The 27,679-nt window shown below is 44.7% G+C and overlaps 1 protein-coding gene and 1 pseudogene across 3 annotated transcripts in view; both read right to left on the bottom strand.

The window, feature by feature from the left end:
* Nucleotides 1–27,679, bottom strand: part of RBFOX1 (RNA binding fox-1 homolog 1) — a 1,454,978-nt gene that overhangs the window by 432,151 nt on the left and 995,148 nt on the right. The gene's annotated exons all lie outside the window — the stretch shown is intronic.
* LOC123389742 lies at nt 10,330–10,459 on the bottom strand (annotated as a pseudogene).

Genomic DNA, 27,679 nt, shown 5'->3' on the forward strand with positions numbered 1-27,679 from the left:
TGGTTTCTTGTCTCTCAGAGACATGGGGTCCGGAACAGAGATGTACATGGTGGACAGGGACAGAATGGTGGCCCTGAGAGGCACTGTTAGGACTGACTGGCCGTTGAAAGAGGAGAGCAGGTAGCACAAGAGGAAGGGATGAAGCAGGGTGCTGAGGCGTTTAGCTGAAACAACTAGGTCATCCCATTTGCCAGCACAGGGATCTGGGGAGGGAAACATACTTGCTGGGTAAGATCATTGTGTCATTGTGAGGACATCCTCCTCCCACATGCATGAAATTAAATGTCAGAAGTCCTTTGGGGAGGAAAGAGTAGAAGAAAACAGGATGTAAGACATACTCTTGATTAAATGAAGGGTCTACATCTGCTTCATTAGAAAACTTCTTTTACTTGGGATACATGGTCAGGGACCAGGATAAGGTGGCAGTGAAAAGAAGCAAAAAAAAAAAAAAAAAAAAGATTCCCTATAAGGAAGCACAGAAGTTTCCAGAAAGGATCGGGTTCCAGGCATGAGGAAAATGTCAAATTCTTTCTTGCTTCCTCTTCAGGGCAGTGGAGATTGATCCTGAGCTATACAGTGCAAACTTGGAATATTTTACTTCTGTAACAATGCACCACTTCAGAGTTCCTGCATGCCCTCTGGCTGGCAAAGCCCTCTAGCTGTTTTTGAGTCCATTCCCCTGTTTCTGGGCAAGACTTTTTCAACCCTCATCCATCAGGGAAGTCTATTAGGAAGGACTGGCTTCGGCATTAAATAGACTGGAGTTGGTTTATGGCTCAATCCTTTATTCATGGTGACATCCTGGGCATGTTCCCTGGCACTTTGGAAACTCAGCCCCCTCATATATAAAATAGGACAATGCCAGGGCTCTTCGAATGATTGAAGAGATCGCCTGTCCCAAGAGCCCGTTCCAGAGTGTGGCACACAGTAGGCTCTCAATGGCAGGTGGCGATGGTTACCATCATTCTCCAAGGCAACGATTTCTCGTATTCTTTTGGCTTGTTTGCTGGCATTAGGGGATACCTTCGAGAATTAGGAAAAGCCATGCTTCCATTCTCAATAAATAAATACTCATGAACAAAAACTTCGAACAGACCTCCTGACATCTGATCTATGGACCACATTTTAAGAATATTTGATCTTTAGGAAGTTGTTCTCAACTCTGGCTGCCTATTCACATTAGTGGGGGAACTTAAAAATTACTGATCATTAAGGCCTTCTTCCCTAAAATTATCTTTGACCGGTCTGCATTTGGACACAGGCAACACTATTTCTTAAGGTATCCCAAGAGACCTTAATGTGAAAGCAGAACGGAGAACCGCTGATGGAGTGGGGGGGAGGCAGATACAGGCGCCTCCTTCCCTCTATTTATGATATCCCAAGTGCCCTGCACGTCCCCTGATTCTGGCAATGTTTCAAGGTGGTTAGGAGCTCAGCCTCCAGGCTCCAGATGACCTACACACCAATCACTCTCAACCCCCCATTAGCAGCGTAGTCTTGGCAAGCTGTTCAACAATTTGGCTCTCGTTTATTTCTTCTCATCTCTAAAAGCAGGAATGGGACGATCATACGGTCTTCCAGGATTTGGGGGAGCATGGAATGACATTGGCTACGGGATGGTTCTCAAAATATATGTGGCAAAGCTCGAGCCCAGGAACAGGTCACACAGGTAACCATGACTGCTTCCATGAATCATAAGGCCATGACCATTTTCACCACCTTAGCATGGTACCCCTTGATCATCAATAAAGTCCTCAAAGATGGATGCTGTTCTTCTCTGCTTTCTTGAAAAAGCAGCTGGTGAGAATGTCTCATGATACAGTCCTCAGCCTCCCAGGGGTATGATGCTCCTCTGCTTGGGGAAAGGTCCGTGCCCAGGCCCTAGGGATCCAAACAATCCTGCTCTGGAGTAGACACCCTGACTGTGAATTGCCTCCACCCTAAAGTAGCTTCTGCCTAGATTCAAGCATACCCATCCATCTAAAATAGTGCGTTTGGGGGGGAAGTGGCTAATAAAACAGGTGTTCCTCAGTCATCAAACATCGAGCCTTTGACGGTACAGCCAACAGATTACTCTCCCTGAGAGTAAAGCATTGTGCCAACACTGAAAAAGCAGAAACAAAGGAATCATATACAAAGGTGGCTGATGTGATGACAAAATCTAGCAGCTTGTGCTTCTCTCTTCCTCTTGACCCTAAACGACAGATGTCAGTCAAGCTGTCTGCTCCAAGCCGGCCTTCTGGACCCGCCACCCACGCGGGTTAATCACATCCCCTTTCTTCTGTAAATTCACTTCTCACTGCCGGTTCTCAGCTAATCACCCTTCCCTGGACTCGTCTGGAACCTCCCTGGCCCTGCTTTTCCAGAAACAGTGACTCAGCCAGGCAAGGCAGGTTATTCGGGGTGGCTGGATGGGGGTGAGGGGGTAGGCAGATGGAGGAGGGGTAAGAGGGAAAGGCAATTTACGGCGCCTGTGGGTAGCTGGCTTCCCCCACTGGCACATTTCTAATTTTATTTCGCTTGCATTTATATTAGGAAATGCTGCAACCACAGCGTGCTAAGGGCGGGGGACGGACTGGAGGAAGATGTGAGGGCTTACCGCCGCTTACAGACAAGGGCCCGGGGAACACCCTCTGAGGCTTCCTCCATCAGGCTCCTTCCTGCCCACCTGGCCTGGGAGCTGAAGAAGAAATGTCCCCCAGACCCCCAGCATAGGAATAACAGTAACTTAGGTTCCTGCTCACGTCCCCCTGGAAACGAAGGGAGTTAGCTTTGCTTACCAGGTGTGGCTCTAGATTCCAATGACAAGCTCTTTCTCCCTCATTTCAGATTCATGGGATGCTTTTTACATGGAAGATGCTCCCTGGGGTTTTTACCGTTTCCTATATTTATTAATGATGGAGCCCTAGAGCCCAGGATTTCTGTCTCTCTGACAGCTACCAGCCCAGGGGTTAAAAACTTGGGATTTGGAGATCACGTAGACTTACTTTTTAATCCAGTGCGACTTGGGACATATCATTTAACCTCCCTGAACCTCCTTATAGATAATAGGAGGATAATAATTGGGATAAAAGTGTAAATAATGCATGTAGGAATCTTAGCAGCGCGCCCGACGCCTAGGACGAGTACAACTCAGAAGTGCAGCTGTCATCGCCGTCATTACGATGGTCAATTTTACGTGTCGACCGGGTTAGGCACCTAGTGATTTGATCAAACACTAATTTCGGTGTTGCTGTTGAAGGTATTTTGCTGATGGGATTAACGTCAGCTATTGGGTGTCTTTAAGTAAAGGAGATTATCCTCGGAAATTTTGGTGGGCCTGATCCAATCTGTGAAAAGCCTTAAGAGCGGAACGGATGCTTCCTTGAGGAAGAAGAAATTTCACCTGTGCAGCGCCGCCTCGGCTCCCGCCTGAGAGCTCAGATCGCTCTTCCTGACAGCGTGCCCTATGGATTTCAGACCTCCAGACCTGCCTGGCCAGCCCCCACCATCCTGTCAGCAAGTCCTTGCAATAAGTCACACACACGTGCGCGCGCACACACACACACACGTGCAGAGAAGCTATGCTTTTACATTGCGGGGTCAGCTTTTCCATGTGGTCCACGGAAACACAGTTGGGGGGCTGTGGTATATGACTTCACCAAAGCTGCTGTAACAAAGCAGCATAGACTCGGGGGTGAACACAAGAGAAATGTATGTTGTCATGATTCTGGAGGCTGGAAGTCTGAGATCGAGATGTTGGCAGGCTCGGTTTCTGGTGAAGACTCCCCTTGGCCTGCAGGCGGCCACCGTCTCCCCGTCCTCCCACGGTCTTCCCTCTGTGCCCATCCGTGTCCTCATCTCCTCTTCTTGTGAGGGCACCAGTCCTGGTGGACGAGGGCTTACCCCAATCACCTCATTTAGCCTTCATTACCTCTTTGAAGCCCCTTTCTCCAAATACGGTTTCATTCTGAGATGCTGGGATTTAGGACTTCAACACACAAATTTGGGGAGGGACCCACTTCAACCCATCCAGATGGCAAGAGAACTGGTGGCAACTTCATACTTTAGCTCCAGTGAGATCCCTGCCTCCAAAAGCCAAGTTCCAGAGATAAGTAACAATCCTCAGTTCTCCTGCAGCCACATCGATGCCTCTTGGTTTTTTTCTGCAGGATTGCTGATGCCTGAGTTCCAGCTTGCTAGAAAGGATGGCATGCATTAAGTTCCCTGGGTGGTGTGCAAAAGAGTCCACTTATAAGAGGCCCCCAGTGGAGGGAAATGAGGAGCTTCCCTAAGAGAGAGAAAAAGGGTCTGGGGGGGGGAGTGGAAGTCTCCTTGGAGTTGACCTCCCCAGGAGCAGCACATCTTCTCTATGGTTCTGTCCCTGAATAAAGATATTCTGTAGAGCAGATGGTGTCCGGCAAGAGATGGTGGCCCACCGCCCTCTAACAGTGCAGGCTCTAGCCCAAAGCCACATGAACTGGGGCCAACGGACAGATTTGCCCTCGATGGGCTGGAAGCAACTGCTGTGCGGAGAAACCCAGGTCACGACTCAGCTGGATTCTACTGAAAAGAGGTTAAGAACTTTCTCGACTACCGTCCCTCTTGGGGTTACAGAAGCGGTTCCTAGTGCCGAGCACAGTTTCGCTGGAAGACTCTGGAGTGAGCGTGTTGCTCCTTCTACTGGTATCCCAGATTACTTCCCTGGCCCCAAACTTGAATGGCCCTATTTCCATTTCGTTAGTTTTGGTAGCAAGATCAGTAATTAATTCAGCCATTTCATCATTCAAGCAATAGTCACTGGATCGTCTATCGTGCGCCAGGTACCATCAGGGCTTAATCTAGGGTATGTTGGATGTCCAAATTACTTTTAATACATTTTCTGTTAGGTTTTTTTTTTTTTTTTTTTAAGTGGGTTCCACACCCAGCATGGAGCCCAACTCAGGGCTTAAACTCATAACCCTGAGATCAAGACCTGGGTTGAGACCAAGAGCTGGCTGCTTCGCTGACTGAGACACCCCGGTGCCCCTGTTAGGGTTTTTTTATGCTATGGAGTTCCTCTCTCCACCATTCATGTGCGTGTGATGGAGAGAGGAGGAAGGATTCCTGGAAGGGACAGTGGGGAAATCATGAAAAGCATGTTCCGTCTGCTCAGAAACACGCATGGCTGATCAACCTGAAGCAAGCAGAACGAAGGGCCAGAGCGTGACCAGGGGGACGTGCATGAAGCCTGGCAGGGTACATGGAAGTGGGTGGCTCCGCTCCGTAAGAGACAAAGGTAATGAAGATGCTGTAAAAAGAACATACAGTGTAAAACTCTGGCTGATCAGCAGAGAAATGCCATCAAGATGGATGGGGTTATTTGAAGGCTCTGCAGAAGCAGGTACACATCTGTCTGGTATTTCCATAAAGCCCTTGAAGTCACTGGGATGAGGAATGAGATCATGATGAGCTACAAAGGGCTCCATTGGCTGCAAAAGGCCATGGTACCATAAGTGAGCCGAACACAGACAGGGAGCCGACCCCTGCGCAAGAAAGAAAGCAAGAAACCAATGTTCTAAGTCAAGACGATTACTCACTCGTGCCTCTCCCGTTTTGTTCTTTTTTTTTTTTTTTTTCAGAGAAGGGTATTGCTTGATTGTTTAGAAATCCCCACCTAAACACAAACAAGGAAAGGCCTGCCTTCTAAAATGCATCCATGCTCACACACCTATTTCTTCTTGGCCAGGAGCTGGGAATTCAGTCATGGGAAATCCCGTAGTAAATGTCGTGGCCGTGGGTTTGTCACTTTGTAAATCCTCACTCTGTGCTTGACAGGACTCCGAGATCACCTTTTAGAGCTAATCCAGCGGAGGGATAAGACAGCATTCTTAGCACTTCACCTGGAGTACAATATGACTGGCAATAAAATCTGCCTTAACCCCTATGATTGGCAGAGGGTTATAGGATGGTGGGCAGCACGCTTTGGACAGCTAGCAAGTGTATTTCTTACCAAAAAAAAAAAACAAAAAAAAAAAAACCTGTACGCAAATATCCCAATTGCTAAAAATGCACGTAATGCATCTGTAAAGGGTCTGTTAGGTGAATTGAGCGATATAAATTAAAGTCAGACCGATTACACAACATACAATCTCAAAACTCCTACTTACTCCCCGTCTTCAATTTAGCCAGATCCTCGCAGTGCACATGCCAAGTATTAAGATGCTGTTCCCTCCTAAATCTATTCTACCCACTGAGCTTGCCTAGAAAGATAATCCATCTGTACCACCTGGCTTACTCAAACAATAAATATTACTAGACAGAGGGGATTTTTTTTCCAAATTAGACCGTGAGTAAGCATCTACCTAAATCTGCTAAACATTTTATTGAGTTCCTGATGCTGGTTCCCCTAAAACAAAGCATCCCACGATGATCTGGGTGGCCAAGCCACACCTGTGTTCAAAGAACACCATCTGCTCGAGACGCCTCACGCTGTCAACAGCATGATGTGAGAAAGCCAGATGATCTTCCTGGATTCCACCACAGAAGCTGGGGAGTAGGGCCCTAACGACCGCCTGCCTTTTGGAGATGTAAGCAGGACGTTACTGGCTCCTCAGTGATGGTTCCAGGGGGGTGAGGCACCGATTCATCTCCCAGAGATAATCACGACAGCTCCTGTACTCTCCCCTTTTTCGAAGACTCAGGGGCCTCCTTTCCTTCCTGGTTGTTCTGCCAATCACCAAAGACCGCTGGTTGAATGACCAGATTTATGTCAACACCAGAACGGCGTGAAAAACCAGTTCTTAAGATGTGTTGTATGTAGTCAACACATCTGGCAGGAATATAAACCGTAGGCAGTGACCTACGATCAAAGGTTTTATATTTATCTCCATACGTTTGTACTCAATTGGAATTTTCCAAAATATGCACCGGGACAACACTCATCTGGTGTAACATTTTTTCCCACCTCTCATCCTCGGTCTTAATATCACTGATAGCAGGGACGGGGGTGCAGAGAGGAAGCAGATGGAAGGGAAATTAAATATTGCGTATACAGTTTCTACCTCTACCTCAAGAGGGGGTTGGTGGCATAATGCCTCCCACCTCTCGCTCTCTCCCTCTCTCTTACATGCACCATGCGTGTGCACACACACACACTCACACACACCACGAGCTTGACGATAAAACTGCATTGTTCTTCATAAGAGGAGCCTAGAGTTCTGGTGAACTGAGTCCCTGAGAATCCAGGAACACATGGAAAATGGAGAAAAGTAGGACAAATATGAGAGGGGCAGTAGCTTTCCACTGAACCAGCAGAGGGCTATGCTTTTAACATGCATGATATCATATTACCAGCCCCCCACCCCAACCACAGTGGAAACAGACCAACAGTGAAATCCATACCTGATGGGGCATCAGAAGCCCTACAAGCTACATCCCTGTCTGCCTCTTCCTCCCCGCTCCTGTCTCTTTCTGCCCACATGTCACCCTGCCTCCCCAGCCCCCCAGAGGCCTCCTTTGTCTTTCTGGAGTCTGCTGAGACCCTTCTGCTTCAGGGCTTTGTCCTTCTGTCCTTCCGCATCAGCCTTCCCTCAGCCTGACCTTCACGAGACATCATCCCATGCCTCCATTCCGGCTGGTGACCCTCCGTAATTCTTTGACTATGTACCATTATCTCTCACTGTGGCAAAAGCAATTTATTCGTGGATTTTATTTATTGACTTTTGGGGGATATCCCTGTCAGCACAACCCTAAACTTCCGGAGGGGAGGGACTCGTACATCTCATTTACTAGCTCATTAGGTACCAAAGGCGTGTCTGTGCGACCAAATGAGTGCTCGCTCATGGTCCACTGAGAGGGATGGGGAGGAGGGAGGAGGAGAGGAAAGGGGAGAGGAGAAGAAAAAGGAGAGAGGTCACCACACAAGGAGGAAACTTCCAGGGGACATCACCCCCGCCCCCCAAGACGGAGGGACTCTGAAAAACAAGGATGCTAAGATGGACTTCTAAATTGCTTCCTCTACCTTCTCTAACTCAGTCAGAAGAGCTGCTACGCACAAGGCCTGGATGGTGCCCTGTGCTTGGGGTGGGCCTGAGAAAGGGGCGATGGGCTGGATGTAGGAACGGAAAACTGGAACGGGTGGTAACTGCAAGCATCCGCAGCTACGTGGCAGGGGCCCTGGACTTCCCACCACCCAGGGATAAACGAAGACGCCGGTTGAAACATAGGCGGCTGGAGAAGTTCGAGGCACCCGGGCTGCAGATCTAAATGTTAATCAAAGATGGTGACAGTCTTAAAATATAACGTGAGTGATGTTTGAGAACACAGCACAGCCTGTGCAGCCCTATGCAAAGCAGATGCAAATCGTATGTAAATGTGCACGTGTCCTCCTCCACTAGTTCTGACTTCAGCCCCTTCTGAGGATCAGCTCTCTGGACGTCCCCAGGTTCCCAGGGAAATCCGTGGATGGGAGGTCATTCTCCCACTTTTCAAGGAAGAAGGCTGCCTCTGCTGGGTTGGAGGGGCTTTTGAGAAGGAGGCATTCATGAGCTGATATTTGCAAAGGTAAATATCAGCTCAGTATCAAATGGGAAACTCAGAGACACCATTTACCAGTGAGATGCTAGATGGGGTCACACAGATACAGAGACGTGCTTCTGAGCTGCGAGAGAATAGACAAACTTGTACTGGCGGAAAACTCATTGCAATCCCGGGGACAGGCAACCCATATTGAATTTTTTTTTTCCTTTTTTAAAAATTGTGGTAAAAATATACAGGATATGAAATTTACTATTTAAGCTAATTTTAAGAGTACAGTTCAGTGGTATTGAGTACCTTCACATCGCACAACCATCCTTTCCAGAACTCCGTTCACTTGCAAACTGAGACTCATTCAACGGGACCTCATTCAACACTGACTTCTCACTAACCCCTTCAGCCCTTGGCAACATCCACTCTACTTTGTCTGTGATTCTGACTTTTCTAGATGCCTCATGGAAGTGTAACGCTGCAGTATTTGCCATTTTATGACTGGCTTCTTTCACTCAGGATTGTGCCTTTAAGATTAATTCATGTTGCAGAATATATCAGAATTTCCTTTCTTTTTAAAGCTGAATAATATTCCATTATATAAATATACTACATTTTGGTTGTCCGTTCATCTGTCAGTGGACACTTGGGTTGCCTCCACATTTTAGCTATTGTGATTAATGCTGCTATGAACATGGGCATACAAAGACCTCTTTAAGACTCTGCTTTCAGTTTTTTGAGTATTCACAAGTTGAATTGCTAAATCATATGCTAACTCTATTTTTTATTTTTGTTTAGAAATCACTATATCGTTTTCTATAGTGCTTGCACATTTTATTTTTTAAAAGATTTTATTGATTTATTTGAGAGAGAGAGAGACAGCAGGAAAGGCAGAGGGAGAGAGAGAATCTCAAGCAGACTCCATGCTGAGCACAGAGACTGACATAGGACTCAATCCGAGGACCTTGAGATCATGACCTGAGCTGGAACCAAGAGCCCTACGCTTAACTGACTATGCCACCCACGTGCCCCATGGTTGCACATTTTACATTCCCACCAACAGTGCACAAGTGTTACGATTTTTCCGTACCCTCACCCATATTTGCCATTTTCTGCTTTTCCTTCCTTGCTAACCTCCCTCCCTCCCTTCTTTTCTTTCTTCTTTCCTTCCTTCCTTCCTCTCTTTCTCTCTCTCCCTCTTTCTTTCTTCCTTTTCTTCCTATGGTAACCATCCTAGTGGATGTGAGGGGGTTATCTCATCGTGGTTTTGATTGATATTTCCCTCGTGATGAGTGATCTAGAGCATCTTCTCATGTGCATACTGGTCATTCATCTATCTTCCTTGGATAAGTGTCTGTTCAAGTTCTTTGCCCATTTTTGATTCAGGTTGTTTTTATTGCTGTTGTTGAGTAATTCACGTTGTTTTTCTGCACACAATCAAGTGACTCTAGCAGGAAGATTCTGGGACAGATTCTTCCAGAAGCAATACAGACATTGCATCTACGCTCATCCTTCTAACATCAGCAGTTTACGTCTTTTTTTTTTTTTTAAGATTTTATTTATTCATTGGACAGACAGAGATCACAAGTAGGCAGAGAGGCAGGCCGAGACAGAGGAGGAAGCAGGCTCCCCGCTGAGCAGAGAGCCCAATGTGGGACTCGATCCCAGGACCCTGAGATCATGACCTGAGCCAAAGGCAGCGGCTTAACCCACTGAGCCACCCAGGCACCCCAGCAGTTTACGTCTTAACTGCCTTCACAGATTCCTCTACTTCCATTACTGCTCCCTCCATCATCAGTCCCACGATCATCTCTGACCTGGAGTTCTGTCATCACCACCTAAAAGGTCACCCTGCCTCCACGCTTGCTCTGTCCACTTTCTACATGGCAGCCGGGATGAGCTTTGATTCAATCATCAATAATCATGCCTCAGATAATCCTCATTGGCTACCATACTGCCACTGCACAAAGCTTAGCTTTGTAATGAAATATCAGATCATCATTCTCCTGCCTATACCCAGCTGAGAACTTCCTCATCTGGTGACATTCTCTCTTTCTTCTACCGCTGTCTGACCACTCTATCTATCATTTCTCAGTCATTGATCACTTCAGTATGTGGCCTCCCATTCCACATTCCACAGTAGCCTCACTCAGTCCCTCGGCCAGTCCAACTGTCTCCCATCTCTCTGTTTTGTTGCCTACGGAGGAGGTTTTCCTCTCTCTTTTTTTTTTTTTTTTAAAGATTTTATTTATTTATTTGAGAGACAGAGAGAGGGCACAAGAGGAGGGGAAAAGAGAAGGAGATTCCCCACTGAGCAGGGTAGCCCAACCAAGGCCTCGATCCCAGAACCCTGGGATCACGACCTGAGCTGAAGGCAGACACTTAACAGACTTAGCCACCCAGGGGCCCTGAGGTTCGACTTTGTGAAATGATTTTATATTTGTCTCTTCTGCCTTGGTCTCACAACAATTGGGTTTGTTGCTATTTACAGAGTCCTGAAATCGCTGTGGTTTAAGCGAAACATACGTTTATTTTTCTCTCCCATAAAAGAAGTCTGGGGCTAGGCAGTCCATCAGAAATCCCGTTGCTCCTTCCACTTTTTTAGGCCATAGATTCCACCCTCAAAGTAGCCTCTACATCACATGGTTTAATACAGCGGGAGAGAGAAAGGGAGAGAATGCATGGATGCTGCTGGTGCTGTGAGTCAGCCCCTATTAAAGGGTTTTCCCAGAAACCACACCTAATAATTTCCATTGCCATCTTGATGGTGATCCCTGTCTGCTAGGAAAGCTGGAGAACACAGTATTATTTTCCTTTAATTTGGGCATCTTGGCTATGACTAAAGGGCCCATTACCAACGGGTCAATTACTAAGAAAGAGGGATAAGTGGCTAGGGGAAAGGCAGCTGGCAGTTTCTGTCACAATTCCTTCTTGAGTGTTTTTCCTCTACCAGATATTATGAGCCCCACGCAAGCAGGGATCTTGTCCGTGAGGCATAAGGCAGTATCCCCAGCCCCTGTTCCAGTATCTGACGGGCTCCTCATAAACACAGGTGTGATACATACCTGATTAAAAATGAAGCATAGTGGTAGCTTATATTTTCCAACATGACGTTTAAGAGCACACTTGGATCCTTTCTACCTTTCAGATTCTGTCCTAAGACAGCCTAATTAAGTGTTGCCAGAGGCCCATCCCCTTCCCCATTCCCTTCCCTGGGAAAATCCACCTGTCTTACATCGGAGAGTCCTAGGATGGTACGTATCATCTGCAAGAAGAGTGGGGTTTCCTTTGCAAAAATCACCACCGCCTAGAATCTAACATTACAATCCACGTGAGCCAACCTGTGGACCGGAATGAGGCAAACCGGTTCTCATCGACACCACGTGTTCATGTCCCCAGCAATAAAATGTTGCCACGGCCTGGCTTTTAGGTTTTTCTCTGGAATTTTCCAGGAATCCGGCTCTGTGATTGTTGCCGTCTACATCCGGAGCAGATTGAGGGATGGCCAATTGCAAAAGTGGCCCCACAATGTTCTTTCAGTCTAATTTTGTTCCAATGCCACTCAGACTACTGGCCGATGCCACGCGTGGACGTGACTTCCATCCCTCCACAGACAAGCCCACAAAGGCATGACGAGCGTGTGGTTGTGCCGCAGCTTCCAGACCTTCAGGCGCCTGCTACCTAGAACACGCACACATCCATTTCCAAAGACATTTTAAAGTGCGTGATTCAGGGCCCATCTCAAAAACATTTCTCATCTATTACTTTTTAACCGATTACCATTCGATTTTTCAAATGATAAAACAGGAAACCCTTTAAACACTCAGTGGATCCTGAATTATTAAACATAAAAGGGCACTTTGGTGTATTTATTATCACACTGGAGGAAATCTTGTCTGGTTTAAGCTCTTAGCTCCTTAAAATGTCCCCTCTACGCTGAAGTGGAGTTAAAAATGCATTGCCATAAAACTCCATCCATTTCCAATTTTCTCATCATCAGTTTCTGACATTATGAGCTGTCACCTTCCCAGGCTGCAACTTCCCTGGGGAGGAGGATGGCCATGTGATGTTGGTGGTCATACTTCACTGGCCTCTTGGAACTGGAAATGAGCCCCAGTTCTCGGAGCTGCCTCCTTCGCCACTCTCCAGACAGACTTAGCTTCTCCAAGGATCAACTTCTGGGGGTTTCTCTCAAGCACGGTCTGTACTGTGCAAACTGTGTGCAACACAGAAAACTCATTTCTTTGGAACCTGTGCTGAGTTTTACCTGTTCTGGTTCTTTTATTTATTTATTTTTTTAAAGGGAGGTGATATTCACATGATGTGAAATTCACCATTGTATACGGTGTGATCTCGTGGTGTTTAGCACATCCCATCATGTCACAACCACCACCTGTATGTAGTTTCAAAATATTTTCATCATCCCCAAAGAAAAACCCATGTCGATTAAAGAGTCTCTTCCTATCCCCCCTGCCCTAAGTACTACCACTGTGCTTTCTGTCTCCATCCATGGCTTTTAAGTTCTAGAACTTTCATACGAATACAGTCCAGTGTGTGACTGTCTGCGGCTGAGCATGATGGTTATAGAATGTATCAGTCCTTCGTTACTTTGTATAACTGAATACTATTCCTTTGCATGGACATACCACATTTTGTTTATCCATTCTCTCATGGAGGGTTATTAGGGTTATTTCCAACTTTTGTCAGTGGCGAACAATGTATGAACCTACATGTACAAATTTTTGAGGACCTGGTCGCAGTCCTCTCAGGCATCTGCCTGGGAGTGTGGGTGCTGAGCCAGAGGGTAACTCTGTGTTTCACTTTTTTTTTTTTGAGGACCTGCCAACTATCTTCTACACAGGGATAGTACTTTTTGTTCACAGGTTTTAGCTCTCTCTCCTATCGATGCTATTTTTAACTTTGTACTCAGGAAAAGATGACTCCAGAAACAGAAAGTAGCTCTGGAATTCCCAGAAGCAGGTGTTAAAATCAGCAGCAAGCTCACCTCTCCCTGCTTCCAACACAACAGGAAGCATGAGATGCTCAGAGCCGTATTTTTCCTTATTCCTTTTCTCTGTCCAAGAGGAGAACAGTTGCGGGAGAGGCTTAAAGGGGAACCACCACGGTACTTAGTTCCAACAGCCTGGAGAAGGCAGGGATGCGGGGGAAAGGCCTCCTGAAGGGAAGCTGGAGGGAGAAGGAACAATGCACGTGGCCAGGGGTTAGGAGACGGGGAGAAACAGCCTGGCCACTCAGTCTGGCTGTGATGTGCACCTTTGAAATGGAGTTTTTCAAATCCTTTCTTTCTCCTGCCCTCATTACTTCACTTCCTTCCCTCTGTCTTTTCTTTTTAGAGATAGAGCATGCATGGGCAGGAGGGACAGAAGTAGAGGGAGAGAGAGAAGCCTAAGCAGGCTACTACGCCCAGTGTAGAGGATGATACAGGGCTCGATCTCATAACCCTGAGATCATGACCTGAGCTGAAATCAAGACCCAGACCCTTAACCCACTGAGCCACCAGGGCCCCCCTAAGTCCTTCTTAAAATTACTCGGACTTGCAAACACAGATGATGTATGACTAAGTATATTTAGTCGTATGTATTTATCTTTGCTCAGAATTCCACTTCCCTTTCCCTTTGCAAATGCTCTCCTCCTTGCCTGAAACATCCTTCCATAAATCGTCTGTCTGAAAATGCCCACCGACCCTCAAAACCCTGTCCAGGAACCACCTGTCTCCTCCAACCTTCCGATACCCCCTTCTCCAGCGTAACTCCTGCTCCCGTGTCATCACTCAGGTTTACTTGCTGTTGCACATACCTGTCTCCTCGTCCTACCCAAGGCTTCTTGGAAGGGAGGGATACTGGCTTCCTCCCTTAAAAATGGAGATAAAAATATTTCCTTCTCAGGGTTGTTGTCAGGGTGAAGTGAGAGCACTACCTTGTACACCCCAGGGACTTAATAAATGTTTGTGGAGGGGCGCCTGGGTGGCTCTAGTGGGTTAAAGCCTCTGCCTTCAGCTCAGGTCATGATCCCGGGGTCCTGGGATCGAGCCTCTGCATCGGGCTCTCTGCTCAGCGGGGAACCTACTCCCCTCACCCCCGCCTGCCTCTCTGCCTACTTGTGATCTGTCAAATAAATAAATAAAATCTTAAAATAAATAAATAAATGTTTGTGGAATGAGTGAGCCTTTGGTCTCCTGCCCTCTCAAGGCTGGCAAGGGTCTGAACAAGAAAGTGCTGAGTGTGCACTGCAGAGCAAGGTGGGCAAAGGGGCTAGGAAGGGAGGAGAGGGGAAGAGGGCAAGCTGGAGAGCTGATCGCTGAGCGCTCTGTGGGACGGAAGGGGAGCGTGACCGCAGTGTGGCCAGCACCACGCGCGGCACACGGACCACCCATCACTCATGCTCAGTACTGAGCCAGAGGAGCCACTGCTATTACTGTCGCCACTCTGACTGCAGGACACACTTTTTAGATTCAATGTTGCTGAACCAAGCCTGTGCTTTTGTTTCCGCTGGACGGAAGAAGAGGAGGAGGAGGAGGAAGAAGAAAGAAGGGGTGGGGGGGGTGAGGCCCGAAACAAAACAAAGCGGTCATCAGCGAAGCTTCAGAACTCCCTCTGACAGGCTGAGCAAGATGATGGTCACGTTCTTCTGATGCTCAGAGCCCAGGAAAGTCCTCAGATCCTGCTGCAAACCGCAACGCAGCCAAGAACGAAAGGGAAAGCATGTCACATGTTCGAAGCTACACTCGGTAATCCATTTATAAGAGAGAGAAGCCAAGCACCTCTCTTTACCCTGTGAGCATCTCTGCTACCCATTAACCCTTCCAGACTTGTGCTATTGAGTCCTGCCTTCTTCTACCCTATCGGATGCGGATGCCAGATGTGGTACCAGATGCCAGGTGCCTGCCCCCCACCCCATGCAGCGATGCTCATCTTTTCTGACCTGTAATTTATACGGTGGACCAAAGGTTTGCACATGAGTTGCTTGGTAGAACTGGTTAGGGTTGACAGCACAACCAACATTCTCACAAGCCCTACCCTGCGAGCCTGTGAGATAAGAAGCAGTGTAAGAGGATGAGGCTCAGAAAGGGTCATCCTTTCCTATCACGTGATATAAGGCTCTCCTGGGAAATCTGGACCAGTAGCAGAGCACGGGCACAGCCCCTGACACGGCTAGTCCAACAGCAGACTTGGCTCAAGGCAGGAAACAAAGTGAGGTCAACAGATAGTATGGGGTTTTTAATAAAGGTCATAAAGTAGGGGTGTTAGATATTTTATTGATAGCATTAGCATAATAATAAAAAGCAGATTAAGAACCAATGGACTTAGTTAATACCTGTCAAATTTCAATACTGAAAAGATGTTACTCATTTGTCTTTGAAATCTCCACTTTCAAACGTCAATGAAATTATTTATTTCTGGTGACGAGGTGGAAAACAAAACTGATTCAGAGATAGCTACGGGCCTTGTAACTTAATGATGAACAGCTTTTTAGAAATTAGACCCAACTCTTCAAAACCTTCAGCCCTGAAGAATCAGATGTTCCCAAAGCTTAGCCATCCTTCTGCCACTGTCACTAAATGGCCATCATGTGTCATAATGATAAACCATCAGCTTAACGTAACTTTACACGGATGTACCTTGCTTCCACTGAAACACATTATTTTTACAAGGCAACTTTACATCAATACTACAAATGGAAAAGAAAAAAAATAATGTCACTTATTCCAAATAGAGAGTAACCATAAAATAAATGCAATGCAATCACAAGTTACTAATATCTTGCTACCATTACCTGCAGACATAAGCCTGAAGCCTCCATCTTATTGTTAAAAATGGGGATCATCAAGTATTAGAGAGATGTTGAAGACACCCTAGCACCAAACAAAGACCTTCTCAATAACATAAACAGGAAAATGGAAAGAAAATTCAGAACAGAGTAACTCCATCCCCAAATGATTGGTTCAATGTTATTTAATAGCATCTCTGTATGTCATCTAAATCGATAATAATCAGATGGGACTCACACTTTGGGAAGGGCAGTTTCCAGCCAATGCTTTTCTTTAAAAAAAAGAGAGAGAGAGATACTACTATCTTTTCAATTTCTAACAGAATATCTCATATTTTTAGTTATTGCTCCAAGAAAATGTCAGTTGCTCACTCTCTCCTTCCTGTGGCAACATTTCTTCCAGTTTTAAGTTAACTAAACATACAACCCTAATTTTTTTTTCTTTTAAAGATTTTATTTATGTATTTGACAGAGATCACAAGTAGGCAGAGAGACAGGTAGATAGAGAGGGGGAAGCAGGATCCCTGCTGAGCAGAGAGCCCGATATGGGGCTCCATCTCAGAACCCTGAGATCATGACCTGAGCCAAAGGCAGAGACTTTAACTCACTGACCCACCCAGGTGCCCCCAACCATAATTCCTGCTAAGACTGGCAGTGCCAGAGTGAAGTGTTAATACATCAGATTGTTGTCTCAGAGCATGGACCCTGTATCTGTGATTCCCCGCCGTGTCACACACCAGCTGTTTAACCCTGGGCAAGCTCACATCTCTCTGTGCAATGTCTCCTCATCTATGAAGGTGTTGGTGGCACTGTGTTCCTCTCTGGAGCCTCTAGGGGAGAATGTGTGTTCTTGCCTTTTCTGGATTCTAGGGGCTGCCTGCACTTCTTGGTGCATGGCTCACTTCTATGTTAAAGACAGCAATTACCCATCAAGTTTATTTTGTTTTGTTTCGTTTTTAGGTTTCAGGGCACTTCCCTCTTCCACGTATGAGGACCTCTGGAATCATAGTGAGTCTATCCAGATAATCCAAGAAAATCTCCCCATCTTAAAGCCAGCTGATGAGCAAGGTCAATTCTATTTGTAGCCTTAATTCTCCTTTGTCATGTACTCTAACTTACTCACAGTTTCCAGAGATTAGGGTATGGACATATCTGGGGCAGAGGGCATTATTTTACCTCCCATACTGCCAGACTGTGAGAAAGCTATCCACGCAGAGAAGAACAGAAGACATGGTCTCTCTCTCTGCATTTATGGTGTTCTGAGAGTGTGTGAGGTTGTCCCAGTGGGTGTCTCAAGCAGGTGACCCTTTTAATACTTAATTATACTTAATATTTAATACTTAATTATACTTATATACTTATATACTTACAGACTTCATACTTAATTATTTCAGCTCGTGCTCTAACCCCCTTCTTTATAATTCTGTAATCTCTTCCTACCAGTGTTTCGCATGTCCCACACCTCGCTTTTATTGCTTATAAAAACATTGTTTAACATTTTATTTATTAATTTTAGAGAGAGAGTGCGAGCAGAGGGGAGCAGTAGAAGGGGAGGAAGAGTAAGGCGGGTGGGAAGAAACTCAAGCAGACTTCATGCTGAGTGCAGAACCCGATGCAGGGCTGGATCTTGCCACCCCGGGATCATGACCTGAGCTGAAACCAAGACTCAGAAGACTTAACCCAACAAGCGACCCAGGCACCCTAATTATTTATAAAAATATGTTTAACTTGAAATAGTTTTAGATTTACAGAAAGAGTGCAAAGATAACAGGAGACTTCCTGTGTATGTCTTACACAGCGGCCCCTAACATGAACACGACTTTACCACAGCACGGTGACCTAAGTCAGGAAATTCACAGTGGGACAACACTGGTAACTACACTGCAGATCACACTGAGAATCCCTTTGTTTATTCCACAAAGCTCCCACTTCTGTGCCAGGATCCCATCCAGGGTCTCCCCTGGCATTTTGCTATTATTTCTCTTTTTTCTCCTCACAGTTGACCTTCTAGCAAGTAAACATTCAGTTGAACTGAATGCTGCCACCAAGTACGTCCCTTGTATAGTAATCTCCATGCAGAGGATCTGAGGGCTCTGCAGGCATTTCTATCTGCAGCTTCTAGGTAAGCGTTGCTAGGATTCTGAGAAGCCCCAGTCCAGCAACTTTCAGATCCCCAAGTCTCTTAGATGAAACCCCACCCCCCCCACCATACCGAATACTGCACTTCCCCTAACTTCAGATTCACGAAACCTTCTCCTTCCACAAACACCAACAAGCTCCCATGATACTCAAGCCACAAAATGGCAGGAAAGCACAGGAGAGTCTGAGATGTTTGGGGTCAGAACTAGAAGCGCTGGCCAGCGTTCCTTCTGCTCACCCTCCTCCGTCCCCTCCCCACCCCTTCCTCCTGGTTTTGAAAACAGCTCGTGGAATTGTACAGAAAGGGCATCAATAGATTACAAACTGTTTCCCTCTAATAAAATGTTAAACGATGTTGAAAATTAATCACCAGGGCCGTCGTGCTGCCCTCCTCAGAGGGAGACGGCTCGGGAAATTTAATAAATTATTATCACAATGATGTTCCTATTATAGAATTTGCATTTCATTCCCAAGGCTTGCATTCAGTCTCAAAGTTGCCTGGTGATGGTTAATAAAACCAAACGGACTCTTCTGCCTCAATGATTGGAGGGCTGTGCTTACGGTGGTCTGTCATACTTAATTATCCTTATATACTTATATACTTACAGACTTCATACTTAATTATTTCAGCTCGTGCTCTAACCCCCTTCTTTATAATTCTGGCTTCTTTAAGACAACTAAAGACAGTACTGAGTCGCGAGAGTGCCCTCCTGCCGGAAACACGCGCTGTAATGATATGCCTAGCTTAAAAGCAAATCTAATCTACTTGCTTATTAAATTTAAATGTGTTTAAGGCTGATATGGTTTGAAGATGATATGTAAAATAACAGCCTCCATGGTTATAAATGTCAACTCTAAAAATTATATGCAATATAACATACAAAATAAATGCTGCTTCATCTTTACATTCCACTGTGATCAATTCATTAAACAATGTATTACAAGCCACGAGGACGATCGTACAACGCAAGACGTCATTTGTCACAGCGTATTCTAAAGCACCCAGGAAATGCTGTAGAGATCTTTTTTTGTCAGCCATGGATTATAGTCCTTATTAGAAAGAGGGGAAAAAAAACAGCTTTCTGATGTACCATGACCAGAATTACTTCTCCAGTCAAATATTAAAAAGACTCAAGAAATCCATTCTTATGGCAAAGTTCCATATTAAAAAGTGGGAGTGGGATAAAGGGGTTTCCTAAGGAAGAGAGCACTGGCTATAAACAGTAAGTACGATGGTAAGGAATGAAGACGGATTTCCCTCTGGGTTATGAATCAGTTTCATAATGTTCAAATCATACCCTGGGAGTCCCTAAGCCGGATTGATCACAGCGGGATTCTATGGGAGTGTGAGGAGGGGGCATGTAATATACATCCTGGGCTCCTTCCTTAAGGTTCTAATTGAGGAGATTGGGGAGAAGCTTGGGAATACCCATCTTTTTTTTTTTTTTTTTAAGAAAAAAAAAAAAAAGACCTTCCTTCATAATTCTCTGAATAGTTAACATGCTCCAAAGCATAAGCAAGCCTTGCTTAGCACACGTAGCATGTTTTACTATGTCTGTGGACAAGTCTGTTTCAACTCTTAAAACAAATGAGTGACACAGTGAATATGGAGAAATCTGTCCGCCCCAGGGAGCAACCTGCTCTACAGAGTTAGAACCACGAAGTCCAGAGAATAACACTCCTGATCTGTTGGTGAAATACTTCAAGTGCTTCTGACTTCTGGGCCACTGTATCACTCTGCATGCCCAACCTCCTCAATTTCCCCTTCTAACATAGGTCACGTCTCATCTCCTTTTAGCTCCTCATCTAGAGATCAGAGTTTCATTCAGAAAAAGAAAAAAAAAAAGGGCATCTGTCTGAGAAGTCAAAGTCTCTGTTGGGAATTCATTGAACAATGAGAGGCATCAATGTTTATAAAACTTAACAAAAAAGGAGGGCAGCTGACGCTGGCTGGAAGGATTTTCTATTTTAAATTTTTAAAAAATTTATACATCTATTTAAATCTAATTGTGTCAAGCACATGCTACTTTATCAATAGTATTCTATTCCTTAGTGACCTTCTAAGAAGTCTTGAGTTTGTTTTGGGGTTTTTTGTTTGTTTGTTTTACTACTTAACAGAGAATTCTACGTTTGGGTCACTCATTGATGTCCTGCTCAATCCTATTTCAATTAGGACAATGATCCTTTTTCCTTCTGCATTTGGGTTGGGCCTGTCCAGACACGCCGATGGTCAGGATATAGACGGGCTAGGAAAGGTCCTTCCAGAAAACTGGTGGAAAGAAAGAAAACTTTACTCTCCAGATGTAGTGGGAAACTTATGCAGGAGATTGCCCGCAGGGGTCTGGAAGTCGTGAGGTTGCTGACCTAGACCTCCTCCGTGATTTACAACCTACAGCACCTTCCTCCCACTGGTAGGCTAGTTTATAAATTAAGAAATTTAACTGAGATTTAATTAGGAGATTGGTAATGGGATACAGATAATTATGTCTTATAGAGTGCCATATGTCCTCTGGGGGGTGTGTCTGTGTGTGTGTGTTGGAAGGAGAGGTTTTGGAGTGGGAGCAATACGTTCCTGGAGTTGGGGGAATTGACTGAATCCCTGTGAGTCTTTAGCGCACAGTCACGATGGAGATGCCGTCCTCTTGGACTTCATCAACTAGGAATCACTCAGCCTTCCTTTCAAAGACCCTGAAGTCTTGACCTGCCCCTGACTAGAGCTTCATGAACCAAACCTTCCTTGGATGGTGTACCCTACAGGGATAGCCTCCATAATGTTGGACAACTCCCTCCAATCCCTAGGCATCTGCCGCTCTCCACACTGTTTCCTTAACTTTCTTTGAAAGCTCCTCAAACTCTGAAATCTTGAACAGCAAACTCAATGTCATTCCTTTGTTCCTTTGCAGAATGCCTTGTGCCATCTCTCATGGTCAAACTTTCTGCAGTCGTGAGACGGATCTGCAGCAGAACCCCAAATGACACGGGGACGAAGTTGGCTCAGGATGGCAATATGGAAAGTGGTAGGCTGAGCTGACACTCACCAGACAAGTCTGCTGCAAGATCTGCTGTCATCTGCTTAGAGTATAAAAGAACACTCAGGGAAAGGAGTGGGAGAAAATTACACATGCATACACACACACACATGCACACACACACACACACACACGTGCATGCGCACTCACACAGCAAAACATTTCCTTCCCGCATGACTTCAGTCAGGGTCCCTACCAGACCCCTGTACCGTACAGCTAAAAGCTTCCTCCAAATGGTACTTTAAAACTATTTGCAATGCAAATTTCAACTTTAGAGTTTTTAACAAAACCCCACTCAGACAATATCCGAGTGTTTTAATGCAAGACTTAAAAAGCCAAGGAAATACAGGAAGACACACTATAGCTTCTTCATTTTAGCCTAACGCCCTTGAGTCACCTTCTTTAGCTTGACATCTATGGTCTATTTCAAGGAACCTATGCTGAAGACATGGCCGTGAAGATGTTTTATTCCAACACATTTGTGCCTCTGGTTTCCCTTCCAGTTAGATAATAGTACGTTTCTAGCTGAGATGGCTGATTCGTCAACATTCTCTAATGCAATCAGCAAAATAATCCACATTTCGTCCAGAAAATGCAAAAATTAAAGAAAAGGTAAAATGAAATAAAATGATCTATAATCTCACTATCCAGAGACAACTATGGTTGAAACATCGAAAAAAAAATATTTTTTTTGAGACTTCTGTTCTGCCTTTGAGCTAATGCTTAAAGTGCTGTGATTTTGCCAATGCCATATTGCGGAATCTGTTTTGTTTGCTTGACAATACCTTGCGAACACTGTCCAATATGACCACCATAAATTAGCCAATTCTGGGTGTCAGAAATTCAGGTTATTTCCAATTTTTCACCATTAGGAAAAATGCTGATAAATATTCTTTTATAGGGAGCCATATTTGTTTCCATGATGTTAAAAGGATTTTCCCATAGTGCTAAAATATACGTGGGTTCCTTTTTAAGACTTCACATCATTTTTAAAGTGATTCATAGTCTCTCAGAAGAACCAAGGAAAGACAGGTGCACTCTAAGGAAAAACAAACAAACAAACTTGTGTCCTATCTTATATCACCCGCCCCCTTGCTTCCTACCTATAATTTCAGTAGTTCAAAGTGCCTACAGAACTATGTTTTTAAAAATGAGTTTTAACAGGGGCACCTGGGTGGCTCAGTGGGTTAAAGCCTCTGCCTTCGGCTCAGGTCATGATCCCAGGGTCCTGGGATCCAGCCCCGCATCGGGCTCTCTGCTTGGCAGGGAGCCTGCTTCCCTTCCTCTCTCTCTCTCTGCCTGCCTCTCTGCCTTCTTGTGATATCTGTCTGTCAAGTGAATATATAATAAAGAATCTTTAAAAACAATGAGTTTTAACAGACCCTATTGAGACTACTAAATACATTTGGATATAGATGATATTTGATGATAGGATCAATTTATTAATGATGCTGTGGTTTTATGCAGTACCCTATAAAAATTTTAAGACATCTCTTTAGGTACTTGGAAGTAAGTTTCATGATATCTGGAAGATTTCTTTGAAGTATTGTGCATATTTGTGCAATTATTAAATCCCACTCTGAGTATATGATGATCATTGTATTACTCTCTCTCCTTTTCTGTACACACAATATTTTTCCATAATAAAAATAGTTTTTAAAATGGAAGCAGAATATTTTTCTCAGTGGGGTGAAAGCACACGATAGGGTCCAAGTGGGAGAGTAGATCGGCAATAAGATTAGGTCTCTGCCATCATCATGCCACGCACAACGCTGTCCGAGACTATGACTGCCAACAGCGAGGACCATGAATAGCCTTAAAGGACATTCTGTGAAATAATAGCATCTGTGTTCCCTGGGGGCATCAGAGTTCCCTGACCCTGACCCTCCGGCTCTCTGGATCTCTACAGAAGCCTATCCACCAAGCATGGCAGCAAAAGCCTTGCAGCCATTTGAGAGGAGGAGGAGGAGAGAGGGTCAGGAAGCGAGTCTCTACTGGGCAGTCATATCTTTGTTGAGACTAGATCAGGGTTGTTGGTACCTGGGGATGAAATGCCATAGAACCCCAATTGCCATGGCTTACCGAGTACCCGTGGGGCTCCCTGATGCTCAGATCTTCACATGCCGGTGGAAAGGCTTTACAACCTAAAAAGGAATCCAGTATCTTGACATGTGTGTGCTCATCATCTAAAACTTTCAGTCATAGCAGGAAAAAGAAAAAAAAAGTGTGTTTGTAGATAAACTGCGTAACTAGGCCTATCTCGGAGGACTAAACTGATTTATGGTTCTGACACACAAATATCTGCCCAGATGTTTCTCAAGGTGTAATAAAAGTGGCAGGATTTCTTGCAAATGGTGTAGCCCATCTGCCCAAGAATGTGTGTGTCCACAAAGAGGATTCATAATTGTCATGGGGATTATGAGGATGCAACAGCCTCGGAGGCACTAGACCCGGAGAGCTTACATCTAGTCTTATCACTTGCAGACAAAAGCATGGGGTCCAATGGTCTTCCATGCAATCCATCTCTGTCAGATGCATTAAGGAAATTACCTGTCAGAAACATCATGGCTGAGATTCTGTGATTAAACACAAAAGTGGAAATGCTCAAGGGTACAGTGGAATCATTAAGAAAAAAAAAATTACACACAAATACCTCCTTCCATTTGCTTTCCTTAGAACTAATTCTGTGGTCATAAATATTTGAAATCTGCAGAGCGATACAGAACATGAAACTTATCAAGCATCCACTCTCGCTGAAGCTCTGCCAAGCGTTTCCATGTTTCCACACACTGTTCCATGAAATCCTGTTGTGCGGCAGATGAAATGAGATAAACTCTATGAATGCTCTTCTATGTACTTACTGCCTGATTCCAAATGTATTGCTTATTACTTAATCTAAGGTTTAATTTCCTTATCTGCCCTGTGGGGCATTAATGTGCATATCATGGGGTCACTGCAACGCTTCAAAGAGATTATATATATATAAAGTTTCAAGCATACATTTGACACAAAGTAAGCTTTCTTGTACTATTATTAAGTAACAACTATGAGAAAGCATTAATACTGCGTCTAATTAGTATCTCCTTAAACAAGCACACATACTTAGAAATTAAGTATCTTGTCTAAGGTTTTGAGTTTGATCTATAAATGCACAGAAATGTCAAACCAAGGTTGTTCTGACTCTAAAAGTTCAAGCTCTGTCTGCAGGTCTACATTATTCAAGTTCTTAATAAAATAAAGTTTCACGAGCGTTCCCAAACAGTTGTGGGGGTTCATATCTCTTTAAGTGCACCCACGTGATCAAGACCTGCATATGTGACCCTTCTAGAATACCGTGTGTCACCACACTGTTTGCTAACCCGGAAAGGACTGCCATAAAGGCATACTAGAGGAGTCACACATAGATCATTTAGTTCATTTTTGACCATGAGATTAGGGTTATGGGAACCATGAGGAAGTAAAAAACCCTCACAGAATACAGATCAACAGATGCCCTGTGTCACACAGTCATTTTGTGGGTATATTGTCATCACCATCATCTCTCTCAGGTCTTCTGCCAAAACCTGTGGGCTTATCCCCCTGCATCCACCATTCCCCTCTCCAGAGTCTACTCTCCACAAGATTCCTGTGAATTGTAAATTGGTTGATAAACCTTCTCTTAAACCATGTCAATGGCAGGCCACTGCTCTGAGACTAAAATTTAAGAAGTTTCCTTGATCTGCTTCTCTTCTCCCCTCTTCTCTTCCCCTTGTTCTTGGAGTTCATTCCAGACACGCACTGCCCTTCTTCTGCTCTCCAAACTCACCACACCCTTTCCTGCCAATGACAACCTATGTGCCTTCATGCTGTTGGGCTCCCATTATAGAGCCTGTCTTCCTCTCCCCCAACCCTTGTATCTGTGCCATCCCTAGTCATTTCAGTTCAAGCCATTCCATTTCACTGTCTTAATGATACCATCACAGCCTGAGATTTTATCTTCTCTTCACTGGTTTACTTTATGTCTTATAAACTATGCCCCAAAATAGAATGGTTGTTCCATGAAGGCAGAGACCTGACAGCCTTCATACCCAAAACCACACCTGACCGCAGGAAGTGCTAAGTACCTCCTTGCTGAACAGAAATTAAATAAGATGAAAAGTTCTCCATATGTTTTATCAATTTTATTTGGATAGTAATGCTAAGCCCCTTCTTACTTTCTGTGTGAATCAGCTATTCTGTGACTCCAGGTTGGAGAAGACCATGTCGCCCTGTATTCTGAGTGCACCTGCCTGTATAAGGACCCTACAAGATCATCAACGCAGGCTTCTGAGAATCTTGGATATAACACGCACACGCACACACACACAGACGCAATTTTATTCAGAAGTACTGATACAGCACAGGGGGACAAAAAGCATAAAGCATCTATTGTAGTTGAAGTTTGGATTGACCTGAGAAGGTGTTTTTATTTAATAAGTGTAAATAAATAAGTCTTTGGGTTCAAGGACACCTAACTGGGTTGCTTAGTCAGTTGAGCGTCCAACTCTTGATTTTGGCTCAGGTTGTGATCTCTGTGTTTTGAGATCAAGCCTTGCGTTGGTCTCCACGCTCAGTGTGGAATCCGCTTGTCTCTGTCTCTCTACTCTTCCCCTAGCTCGTGTTCTGGCTCTCTTTCAAATAGATGAATCAATAAAATCGTTTATTTAAAAGGTCTTTGGGGTAGGATACTTCCATGTTGCTCAGTGGGCCTCAGTTGATAGCATGAAATTTCAAGTAGAAAAATTACGCCTGTGATTTTTTTCTGCCAATATCAGCTCAACCCCTACCTTCATGAACCTTTTTTAAACTCACAAACACAATACGTTTGTAGTTATTTGGGGATACAACTCCTTCATCATGGCTTCCCCAAATCAAGTCAATCTTCTCTCAGAGACACCCGTAAGAAATAGTTGTTTTGTGTAATTCAACCCATGGTACTTCAATTAAGAGGACCAGTCTTGCATACCAACCCTAGCTGGATCAACTTAATTCTTTCACCTAGAGAATTTAGAATTAAGGATGCCATAGCTCTTATTTATACGTTTATATATTCAAAACCATTGCTATGTGTCTAGTATGTATAAAGCATTGTTTAGAATAAGTTTTTGCTCTCAGAAACGTAGGTTCTAGCCAGAGAGGCATACAGTACCTGAGTCAACGAAGAAAGTAAGATGATTTATGACCACAGTATGTGACTGATATGGCCAGGAAAGACCTTTGGAAGAGGTAACATGAACTTAAATGCAATTAACAGAAAGGAACCAATAATGCAAGGATCTGCAGGAAGCATCCCAGAAGGATTTGGGACAATGGGCAAGGGGGAGAGAAGAGCAAATCTGGTTGGTTGGCCATGAGCCACAAAGATAAGGGTGCATTGTTTTGAGGGTTGAGGACTGATGTCTTTCCTGGTCCTTGTTTCATTCCATTGTATCACGCTACTCTTCCTCCTTTTGGCATCTGTGGACTGTTTTGAAACTAAAATCTCCCTTTTTTAAAAATTTTTTTTTAAAGATTTTATTTATTTATTTGACAGACAGAGATCACAAGTAGGCAGAGAGGCAGGCAGAGAGAGAGAGGGGGAAGCAGGCTCCCTGCTGAGCAGAGAGCCCGATGTGGGGCTCGATCCCAGGACCCTGAGATCATGATCTGAGCCGAAGGCAGAGGCTGTAACCCACTGAGCCACCCGGGCACCCAAATTCTCCCTTTTTACTTAAGTGAGTCTGAAGGGAGTTTCTAGGTTGGTTTTTGTTGTTGTTGTTGTTGTTGTTTTTTCTTCACCCAGAAGAATTAGAATTACCTCTTATCCCCAAATTTGTAGAGCACTAGCTCACAACAGAATATCCAGAAAAGGGCAAAAATGTTCAGATCAAGGAGGGAGAATAGATATCCAGCTTCTGCTCAGCCTTCCAGAACCAAGAAAAAGAGGGAGGTCAGGCAAATTTGAGCATGAGATCATTCCATGAAAAATTCAGGCTTGAGGGGGCAAGGAAGATACTTTTCACTTTTCATTTGTATTTGTGGCTGCAGAATTCAAGCCAGGTTCCCTACAGAAGAGCATCACTGTTTACAAAGCAAGGAAAAAATGGCAACTCTTCAACAGTTTCAAGTAGCTAACCATTCAGAAAAGTTTCAAACTCTCCGACCCCCAGAGCTAATTATCTAGGTCAAAGATACCTCAATAAGGTTCATCTTATGAGGCAGCTACAAACCGCTGACAT

Source organism: Mustela putorius, unplaced genomic scaffold, assembly GCF_011764305.1.
Source record: "Mustela putorius furo isolate JIRA1106 unplaced genomic scaffold, ASM1176430v1.1 tig00004007_pilon_pilon_pilon, whole genome shotgun sequence".
Taxonomy (NCBI): Eukaryota; Metazoa; Chordata; class Mammalia; order Carnivora; family Mustelidae; genus Mustela; species Mustela putorius.